Genomic DNA, 11,950 nt, shown 5'->3' on the forward strand with positions numbered 1-11,950 from the left:
TACAAAAAACACATGTAACAATGTACAAATACATTTTTCTCATTGATAAAACAAGCCTGTGGCACAGCTTCTAGTACTGGCCAAAAGATATCATTGTGAATACCTAATAAATCAGCAAGTCTGATGATGCAATGTCATCTGAGCTAATACACAAAGTACTACACTACTTCTGCAAGAAAAAATAGCCCAATTCTCAGCTTGTAACAGCAGTTCAACTAAAATCCAGTTCTTCTGGTATCAGCATCTGCAGGATAGTGCCACCAGATAGTCAAAGTGACTGTAGCTGATCCACAAACCCTCCTGTACTGAAGTTAGTAATAAAATCTTAATCAAATTCAACAGCCTGGTTTCACATGGCTGAGTTTCAGAGGCACTGGTACTGAAGAGGATCCATCTGACTCCGGGCCCACAAAGGAGGTTCACTTTGACTATACCAGGCCTGCTGTGAGAAGGCTGATGTCACTTCACCTCATAAATCCCCTTGCCCGCCCCTGTAGCTAAGCAGTGCTGAACTCAGGTACCCTCTAGCAACACTGCAATGTTGTAATTAGCAGTGAGACTGGAAATGCATTCCCCAGCCAGAAACAACGGTTGCTGTGGCCACTAGAGTGAAAGAATGTGAAAAGGGACTGGGGAAGAATAAAAAAGACAGGTAATAGTAGAGAAAACACTGTGACAATTTATCTCTCATTAAGTGACAAAGTGAGAGTAACAAAGTATCTCTCATTAAAACAACACAACCATCACCAGTATCAGCTGAACTGTCAAACAGACATTAAACTGTGTTTTTTTAAAGAACAGAATTTCCTTTCAATTGATTATTTCAGTGGAGAGGAGAATGATATAAAGAATGTATCTCTGACACAAGTTTCTGCTTCTTAATGTCTTAATTATGTTAGGTTTTGGTTTGGGGCTGTTTGTTTTAGAAATTATACATTTACTATCCTTTCTCTAGTGCAACAGTAACCTAAACCTCTTTTTCATTTTATGGGTAATGCTGCACATCCCTCACATTAAGCTTACTGTTGACTGTGAACTGTTAACATGTCTTAGCGTGGTTTCAATGTTCCTATGGCAAGGCTAAACAGCGTTTAGAAAACAATGATATCCCCAGGCCCGCACTGTAGTTTCAGAAGCACAGATTAAGCATGGTATTCTGCTCAACAAGCTCATCACTGTTAAGTAACTCATCAGAAAATAAAGAGGGAATTATCAAATGGGAATTGCCAAGTAATTAGTTCACTGAAGCAGATGACATACAACTGTTTAAGGGAGGGGCTTCCCCGTTAGTCATATGTCAGAGTAGAGCCTACTAATCTGTAAATAAAAATGCATATGATTAGTGCTATGGGTTTTTAACCACTAGTGGTACATGGAGAATAAACTTACAACCTCTTCTAGAGTAATAATCTACTAGGATTTTGTTTTTTCCTTTTGCATACAACTTAATTTTCAAACATTCTGGATGTACTTGCTGTCGGCCTATTTGGGGAAAGCTATGAATACGGGACAGTACCAGGCAAGGCATGTGTTCAGGGGCTACGGAAGAGAAGAAATTTATTTACTATTATATTAATTCGAAAAATCACTCTCTACTCAGCTGATACACATAGCATTGAAAAGAAACCACACCAGTGAGAAAATATTCACTAGCACAGAATTTCAGAGCACAGTAAAGGAGGATTAAGCCTGCTTTTTGTAATTATGCTTCTCCATTAAAGCCTGACCTTCCATTAAAACCTGACTTTCCACTAAAGCCTGACTTTCTCTCAAGTAGCTGGCCCCACAGAAATGTTAAATTCACAAAACTACAGGGGCCTTCGCGAGTGGGTACCTGACGAACAAAAACGTGCCAACAGTCACAACTACACTGCAATATGAGTGAGAAACACTTCAGCATTTGTACTTTTTAAAGAGCAAAGAGTAACTCAATAAATCCTTAAGTCAGGTTTACAGCTAGTGCCAAAATGGGTTGATCACTGCTAAGCAACTGATCATAAACTAAAGAATTAATTATCAAACTTACCAAAGGATGGTTTGCCTTCGCCACAGTATCTCACTGCCAAAACCCCCTCAGCCAACACATTCAAATTCAAATGCTGTCACTGGATGTAACTTTCACCCGAAAGCATACCCCTGGTATCAAGGCATGCAAAACCCAGCAGCACAGCCTGCCCACCACACACAGCCAAAGGAGAGGGGCAGGAGGAAGGCACACACAGATGCTGAGGCTCACACACAATCACACATCACATCTAGTCATCTCAGCCCTTTCGGCCCTCAGCAGATAGAAGTTATCCATCCCTCTAATACTTTCACTAACATCCAAATGCCCACACTTTAAAGTAATGCTAACAAGTTGCAGCATGTGGGATAACAAGTCTCTTGTTCCATCTGCAGATATGCCTTTTTGAAACAGGGGTTGGAAGGTGAATCAAACCTCAAGTCATGGCTTATATCACATTATGGATGTGAGCCTTGTGTTTTTAAGTAGACACAGATCACTACACCCAACTCCATTTACACTTTAGAAGGCGTTAGAAAACTTTCAATCGGTCAAACATCAGACCTTCAGTATCTGATGAGGGAACAGAGAAAAATGTGAAAGGTCACAGCTGAGGTGATGAGGTAGGGCTGAGGGGACCACAAGGCCTCATTTCTAAGGTGTAAGTCTGCACTCGTATCACTTCATTTAACTTTGAGTTACACACAAAACAAACAATTTAAAAAATATTATTTCTGATTACTATCCAATTATACCTAGCTCACTTCTCCATTCCACCTGTGCTCTTAACGCACTAAGTATCTCTATCACCCACCTTCTTTTAGTCCTACAGCCATTGTAGGCCTTCATAAACAGTACAAGAGGGAAGAAATAAAACCAGCTATGATACACTGGACATAAGGACACTGATATGGCAATCAAAGTCACCACTGGACATACTAATATAGAGACAGATTGGCTCTTTTCATGTTCCCTACAAAGTATTTTAAAAGGGCAGATTGTTGTCCATTTACAGAGAGCAGGTCCCAGCAGTCTGCATGTAACAGAAATAAAGCACAAAATAAGCCACATTAGGTAGTGTAGAGACATGGAAAATTCGGAAAAAAACAAAAAAAACTTACAAACGGGCTGTGGTTGTAAATTCAATCTGATACTATAATATGACTAATAGATATCAAGTGACTCGACAGTGGAAAAGATTAAAAAGAATTTTTTGCAAAATCCTCCCAACACAACTGGTTATAAGTAAGCCTTGAGTCGTTTGCCTAAGTGGAAGAAGGCAGTGAATGCTCTGAATAAATAACAGTAACTCTTGTTCTGTAGAGCACACTAAAAAATTAATTCAAATCATGATTTAAGAAAGTGTATCTCCATTTATTTTTATTTTATTTTTACTATACCTTGTGTCCTTATTCAGGCAAGATGTTCTAGCAGGCTCTGGAAGAACACTGCTTGAATTGGAAGGGTAAGCACACCTGGAGTTCACACACACAACGGTGTTATTCCCTGAAGCCACGTGATTCCTCATATGAATAAAGCAATGAATGCACATGCAGGCCCATTAGGCTTTAAGTAAGGTTTCTGAGATCTCACTTTGGATATGTTCAAGCATGGCCTATATTTGGTCCCCCTGAGAAACTCCGTGGTAATAATACAGGTGTGCCTAAAACAGAGTGGGGCTGTTGCCACCTTCACCCCGAAACGAATGCAAAAGCCAGAAACACAATGGGTCTTATCATGCGATGCTCTATCTTGAGCTGTGAAACCTATCTGTGGCTGCTCCCCTCACGGCAACGGGTCATGTTTCTTTCACGTGTTACTACTGTGATCTCTCTGCCTGTTATATCCAGTGACAGAGAGAATGTTTTCAAGCAGGCAAGTCTCTACCCAGTAACTTTTATTTCACTTATTTAGCTATATAATGGGCCTGATTTTGATTGTTCTCTAGGGAAAATGAGAACTAACTAATGAGGCCACATAAGTACCCCAAACACAGTGACTAAAATGTCCAATAACAAGAAAAGAAGCCAAAACAAATCTGATCTAAAGCCTACAGATACAACACTACAGTTCAAGCCGTACTGGTACAAAAAAAAAGCAGCATAGTACTATATTCCTGTTATGCCTCTGCACCACACTTAACTAGGTTATATTTTTTTCATCCGGAATGTTTGCTTAATATCTAATATACTATCTCTCATGCAATCACAGGAAATACCAAATGCTAAAATATTCCAGGTGACTTAGCAATACAATGTGGCTAACACAATCCGATTATTCATAGGATTTGACCAATACATTATAAACAACTACTACTTCTAATTAAGAAATATAAGCCTTCCTGGAGTAATCACTTCTGCAAATAAATACAATTTCATACTACCTAAGCTAACGCTGGGGAAAAAAAAAAAAAGAAAGGAAAAATGTCTTGTGGAAATGATGTCCTAACAAAAAGCTTCCTTCTACTCCATCTCCCAAGTCAATAGCTCCTACCAAGTCAGTTTTCTTCCACAACAGAAGGACAAAATGTGTCAGCACACGGGCACTTTGTCTGGTTTTCCACTCTCAAAAAATTCTTATTGCTCCAAAGAGATACAGTGGTTACTATCCACCCCCATCATTCAAGCTCATTTGTAAACCGTAACAGGCATGTCTTTGCATTCAACTACTTGCTCAGACAACTTCCCTTTAAAGCACAGCACCCTTCCCCGCAGCCACGATAAAATGTAAATTATGTGCTGCATACTTTTCTATGATATGCTGTATACATTAAAAAGTTATTCTGCAATGGAGACTTTCTGATCAGCCCCTCATAAATAGAGCACTATACTAATTAGGTTTTCTGGCTGCAAATAGAAAAAGAAAAATCCTTTGACTTTCTGCAAGTAACCACTACATTTAATTTTCTTTTATTTAAAAGACACAGGCAATTTCCCTACAACCCTTTTTTTTTAATTTATTTTTAAGCATTAGTAGTATTGCCAATCCCAAGCACTCGAAAATCATACAACGGGTCAAAAAAAAACGGGCTGGCTTAATGACAATCAGATTAAAGAAATAAAATAAAAATTTATGTTCTTTTTATTGGCAGTAGGATCATTGAGCCCTGAGACTCAGTTTTTTCAAGGTATTCTCCACAACCATATGGGAAGGAGAAAGAAGAGAGGGAAAGCCGACTGATGTATGTGCATTATTATATCCTGTCTGGCTACAGCATTTCGGAGTGGGTGTGGGGGGGAAATTAGAAGAATCTGAAACATTCCTCAAACCACAGTAAAAGAGTAAAAGACACCCAGGCATGTCAGTAGTGATTAGTTATCCTGGGAACAGGACAAAGTTTAGTGGTCAGGAGGAACTCAGGACACCAGAAAAGTCAAGCAGGCTGCAAGCAACTAGAACCACTGAAAACATTTGTAAGAGTATAGGAAGGATGTATACAATTTTACGCGTGGCATTTTACAACAAAAGCAAAGCCTGTAAACTTTTCCACTCATACTATCATAGTTTAGTAACTGAGGTGAGCATAAAACCTCTCATCTGGAACCCACTGTCCTGTAAGTCATCGAACTGAATCACCAGAGTTAATGGAATTTTTCTGACAAGAGTTTCTCAAGGACCTCTACTGCCAGGCAAGGGAAATACAAATATACCACGGGCTGGTAATCGTGCAGACACAGGTAAGGTGTCCACATTGATGAAAGCCCAGAGCAGACAGCGTACACTTGATAGAGGAAATAAAAAGCATTATATTCTCACCTTATTGGCAGTGCATATGTGTATGATGAAGAAAAAAATTAAGGTGGTCACTGTCCTACAGGGGTCAAGAATAAATTCACAGCTTGTATTGCTTGCCCATGTGGCTTGGTCTGCGATGTGACTGTTGATCCAGGAGTTGAGGAGATGGAAACCAAAACAAAAAGAAACAAAACCACAGTTAAGAGTCAAACAATTTACAACATGCTAAGACATCCCAATGAAGACTGAGAGAGACTGCTTTTGCTGTTACTCAAGCACAAATAAACTATACATTTAATCCTGCAGAGCACATATAGTAGAGAGCAGAGCCCATTTATTCAAACTGAGTGCTCTTTTCCTAAATGTGATCTTAATGAGGTGAAGAATCATAAGCAAGTTGAGATGACTGTCTTCACTGCCAGAACATATTTTATTTGAGGAGGAGCATCATCCAGAGAACACACTGCTGCAACTACTACTATTAGGTGAAAAATAATCAGCTTGGGGAATATAACATTACCTTGTGCACATGCTGATGGCATGCTAAGGGTCGATGCATATTACTGCAAATTCCCAAATAATATAAACAAAACTCTACCAATGTGAGTTTTTTCGTCTATTTCTGTATTTATGCTCAGCAAAATTATGAAGAGCCAGCACTGAATTTCTGCTGACATCATATATTAAACAAAATACATTTTGGGTTTTCACTTGGAATCTCGCCAAATATTTTTATCACTCTTGGGACAATAAAAGGATTTAGTGGGACCATTTCTCCCTCATTTTTGTTATTTCTGTTTATGAGCATACTTACTCTTTCCTATTTATGGAAGGATTTACACACATACTTAACTCAAGATAGGTTCTTTAATCAATCCTCACTCAGCAAACCCCCCACTGGGACATATACTAAAGTAACTGCAGACTGGGACCAATGCACACACACAGATTTGCATGTGTTGTACAACCACCTCAGACTACAGCGTTGAGGAAAAAAGAAAATAAACCTATCAAGCATTACGTTCTCAACACATGCACTGAGATAAAAAAGGAATCACGGTCATAGGTCCGTTTTTTGTCTTTTTGCAAAAGTCAGGAGTTTGCAAAGTTTCTTGTATTTTAAAACATCAGTCATGCATCAGCTCAGCCAAACCCAAGTGAAAATTTTAAATTTCTTTATATAAAGAATGTGAACCACTGAACAAGTTTCCAAAATACAGTGCCTTTGCCCAAATACCTATTTATTTATTCAGTTATTGCACTTAAGAGTCTTACACAAAAGTAAAATGAAAGGATGAGGTCAGGATTTTCAGTATGCAAAGCTTAGGCTACTGAAGTGACTGGAATATAGCACATCATTTCTTTGCAATGAAATATTTACCTGTGCCAAGCCTGCCATACTTCTGTTTCCCGTGCCAACTATACCTTTATTTATTAAAGTAGAATGGCTACAGCAGTCTTGGAAGAGACCTACAACTAGGTTATCTGCACCCTGTGAATTGTACACACTGTACCTGATCGGTCCTCCACAGCAGCCCCATCATTCACAGCCTGCATGCTTAGCTAAGGCTGTCACAGAGCCCGAATTCTCTCAGACGGCATCAGCATGAGCTGCCTCACACGCTGGAGTAGGTTTGCAGCCAGCCAGTGCTTCAGACCATCTATGCAATTCTGACACACGTTTCCTTTTCAGCCTGCCTTACTTCTTTATTGCATTTCCCCTTCAATTAGCACACCACAACAAAAGCAGCACACTGTATGAGCAATGACAATGATAATCCTGACTGCCATCTACTAAGATGTACTGCTAAACTTCAGCAAGAGGAAAATTAGGTCTTGGTTTTGTTTTACTACCTGTGTTAGTAAAACGATTCCTTTTAAATACTAATGTTCAAATCCTTAGCTGCTTTTCAGGTGACTGCATTTAAGTGTCTATTTTCTTAATTAACAGGAAACTAGGCCACTGGATCTATTACATAAAAATTTTTGTTAAGTGAAATTCCAGGTCTCTTTTAAAACAAGACTAGGTTTTTTTCAACCTTTCTAAATAAATTCAATCAGGCCAGAAGGGCAAGGGAGAAAAGTTGCACTGTTTACTTCCAAAAAGTCTTTTAACTCTGTATACATGGCCTTTTTGAAAATAATTACTTTCTAATGCTCTTAGTCACACAAGTAATTTGTCTTACAATAAAATATGTATAAGCAGCATGCAACACACAAAGGCTCACTCTAGAAGAGTCGTCCTGCGTGCGATTATTCCACTCTCTTCAGCCAGTCCTAACAGGCTCTTCTATTTCAAGATACCTCCTCAGTACAGCGGCCCAAACCGGAGGCGGCCACATGGAGCAGAGAATATTCTCTCCTAACCAGAAGGGCGAGTTTGCCGAGGCACTGAAAAGCTGCACTTTGGGTGTAGGAAACTGCCCATGAATTCACTCCCTGTCCCCTTGCCCCTGCAAGGAGAAACTCCCCTGCTCGGCAGGCAGGCTGAGACCTGCAAACTCGTCACACTGACCCCGAGACTGGCAGCTGCCTGGCACCGCAAGAGCTGAACCACCGACAGGCATTTCTTATTGCCTCCTCCAGCTCCGGTGCTTTACCATCACTGCAATTAAAATATCTATTTTACTGAGATATTTCTGGCTTACATTATGTTCCAGGCTGGTACTACAAACGCTCGGGAGCTGTGGGTGCTGATGATTTCCCATCATTGAGACATGAAATCCTCTGGGCCAAGTTCAATATTAGTGTAAGTGCACAAAAGATTAGTGACTGGAATAGGGGTGTTAACCACTTCTGCAGACACTTAATGTGGCTCTTTAATCAGGCAAAAATCCTATTTAAGCCCACAATGCTTTTTCCCGTAAAAAGATACAGAGAAAATAACAGTGATACACAGCAGATCGCCTTCTGAGCTCTGTTACTCTACTACATGCCTGGATTAAGTCCAATAAATGGAGTTATTCTAGATATACACCCATGTAAGTGGCTCACAATCCCTTCCCCTGGAGTTGCTCCAGATTTATGACACTAGAGCAGAGTGCCAAATTCGGTGCCTTTAAAAATTTTTTACCTACGTTTGTGGAAAAGCGGCTTAAAACAGTGATGTCCAAACACCGAGAATGAGGACAAATATACATTGCTCAGTTAAATACGTTTTTAAAACCAGTACGCAGTTCTAAGCTAATTAGATTGCATATTCTTTCAAGGTACTATAAACTTTGTGGCAGAAAGCCTCTTGTTCTATGGATATAATATTTTGATGAGCACAAATGGAAAAAAAAAAAGCAAAAGAAATACCAACACTGGAAACAAAGCATTTGCTGAGGAGAACATTTGTTTTAATACTGTATATGCTTAGCTTTTTACCAAGAGAAACTGAAGTCAGCTTTCACCTAAAACACAGAAGGGCCTAGACCTTGCTAAGAACTATGAAGAGGATTAACAAACCCAAGTGACAATAGTAATATCAGGTATCACCAGCTTTCATTTTACTGGCCAGGAGGTATAAAGTGTAGTACGTGAGTGCAGAATAACAAGCCTGCAGCCTAAAATGTGAATGGCAACTGTCACAATCTCACAAACAGCCACCAAACAGTTAAACCAGCCAGGGGAAAAAAAAAAAAAAAAAAGGAAAACTGAAGAAACTTTTATGCAAGCTTTTATAAGCCAAAAGCATTTTTAGAAAGTACCACACCTTTGTTAACTTGCTAATAATAAACTCAATGGAACTGACAATTTGGCTATAACCTGCTAAGCATGCCATGCACTGTCCCATCTGCCTGACACTACAGCAGGCAAAGAACACCCTTTCCGAGAAGTTCAGCCATTCCAAAACCACCACTGGCATCCTTCAATTTTCGGCAAGCCCGAGGTGCTCGGTGTGCTGGCTGCACACCGCTGACACGGCTCTACAGAGCACACGCAGGGCTGGAGGTAGCCCTGTAGGTAACCCGCCAGCCATACACACACCTGACTGGACGGTGAATACCGTCTGTTACCATGGCAGCCTGATCTAATTACATGACTGATCAGGGCTGGAGTAAGCGCACTGAAAGCCTACACTGCTGACATGTCGCTACATGATGAGAGACAGACAGGCAAGCGCGGAGGAAAATCTATCGACCTCTGCCTTATGTAAAAAGTGAGGAGATCACAGCCACCCCTTTAAAAAACAAACTAACCTGCTGCCCGTAAAATACCATGCTGGTTTTATGACAAATTAGGTGCAATAACGCGCAATTACAACTTACTACTATCTCACAGCATCGCAAAAATAACCACAGCGTAATATTTTCCCTGGCCATTCTCAATCTTCCTCTCCCTCATTCATAACCCTTGCTCCATATCACAAAGCTGAACTGTCTCCATCACCCGAACAGAAATAGATTAACACGAAGCTGGGATTTTCCTTTAGGGGAAGGCTTCATTCGAAACCGAAATTAAAAGTCCTTGACTCTCGGTGTGTAAGCAGAGTAACTCACTATGCCTGACCACAGCTGACACGTAAAGTAACCACTGCTGCGTAAAATACATAACCGTGAGCATTAAAGGTTAAAGTGTAACCTGCCCTACAAAAATATGAATTTCTTTACCCTATGAAAGGGAAAAGGTCCCCAACAAAGGTCATCTACCTGCACCCTTGCTGATCCGCACACAGAAAGCATTTGCAAAGAGGAAGGTTTTGCAAACCCGGATTTCTTTGCCTGGGTACAACAGGAATGCTTAAAATTTTTCCCCCAATTCTATCTGGAGTTTGGGCTCACCGGGAAGAGATGCTGCTCGGAGGAGTCCCTATTACACAGCATACGGTAAACAAAATAAAAATAGCCCGTCGCTCTCGTTGTCTACACAGTGCATTATATAACGGGCTTCCGACTTGTTTTCTTTTCTATTATTACTCTTCAGTAATTCCTCCTCTTCAATAACATGTAAATCGCTCCCAATTCTGTCATTTTATTACCACCGCTACTACTATTACATTAGGAGCTAGCGTTTTCCAGCATGCTTTAATATAGACTTTAATATTCTCAGGATTGGCATTAAAGGATTTGGCACCCACAGACGTACGAGGGGTCATTTATTTGCTTTCTGTCGGTAAATTACGATGCCTTAGGTAACAAAAACCCCAAACACAAAACCCCCAAGCCCCCACAGCCCAGCCACCGAGCCCGGCTCAAGCCAACGCCGGGGCAGCGGGGGAAGACGGTAGGTGAGCGACAGGAGGGCAGCGGCCGCCACCGCAGCCGAGCGGAGCCCCGGGGCGGCGGCAGTGGGGTGAACCCCGGCCTCGCTCCCCGAAGCCGCCTCCGGCAGGACCCCCCGTGTCCCACCACCACCCCGCGTCCCTCCCTCCCTCCCTCCCGCCCCGTTCCCCCGGTCGCCAGTACCGGGTGGCGTCTGCAGCCGACCTGGGCCCTGAGTGAAGCGGAGCGGGGCCGCTGCCGGGCACATCCCAGCCCCAGCGCCGCCTCCTCCTCCGCCGCCGCCGCCTCCTCCTCGCTTCATTCACCCTCCGGCAGCCGCCCAGCCCCGTACTACATACGCCGTGCGGCGGCGACCGGCCCTGCCGGCACCCGGGCCCGCGCTGCGCTGCGCCCCGCCGGGCCCGCCCGGCGTACACGCACCGCACGGCCCCCCCGCAGAGCGCAGCCACAAGCGCACACGCACACACACACACACAGACACACAGAGCCCGTGTCGCCACACAGCACACACACACGGACACCGCACCCGCAGTCCCACACGCCCCGAGGCCGCCGCGGCGAGCAAAATGTCCACCGTCCCCGCGGGCACACACACCCCGCCCGGCCCGAGGGGAGGCGGGAGGGGGCGATGGGGGAGGAAAGCGGTGTGCGGCGGGGAGGAAGGAGGAAGCCGCAGGGGAGAAGCGGCGAGCAGGGCTGTACGAGCGGCTCAGCCCGCGGGGCCGCCTCGGGCCCACCGCCCGGCCCCCGCTCCCTCCCGCGGCGGGGCGCACCGTGTCCCCACATCCCCGCTGCCTCCCTCGGCCATTTCGCGGCCGCCTCCCCCCTCACTCCCGGGGCTGGGGCTGATCCCGCGGCCGCGGCGCCCGCGGGCCGGGCCGGGCCGGGCCGTGGTGGGCCGGGGGCGGCCGCAGCGAGGCGGGCTGTAGCCCCGGGGCGGGGTGGGCAGTGCGCTCCCCTCCCCCCCGGCCCCGTGTTTTTCCAGCTGGAAATCGCCGGCGGT

General features: G+C 43.5%; 1 protein-coding gene across 10 annotated transcripts in view; it reads right to left on the reverse strand.

Moving 5' to 3' along the window:
- The window catches only part of ATXN1 (ataxin 1), a 255,986-nt gene that overhangs the window by 218,873 nt on the left and 25,163 nt on the right, over positions 1-11,950 (reverse strand). For 7 of the 10 annotated variants that reach the window (XM_065667307.1, XM_065667300.1, XM_065667305.1 and 4 more), the window contains exon 5: positions 5,762-5,882. The gene's annotated coding sequence lies outside the window, so the exon portion shown is untranslated. Of the gene's footprint in view, positions 1-5,761; positions 5,883-10,506; positions 11,014-11,130; positions 11,834-11,950 lie in introns of those variants that run through there. The other 3 variants (XM_065667299.1, XM_065667297.1, XM_065667301.1) reach the window with 3 other exon arrangements.

Source organism: Lathamus discolor, chromosome 2 (assembly GCF_037157495.1).
Source record: "Lathamus discolor isolate bLatDis1 chromosome 2, bLatDis1.hap1, whole genome shotgun sequence".
NCBI lineage: Eukaryota > Metazoa > Chordata > Aves > Psittaciformes > Psittacidae > Lathamus > Lathamus discolor.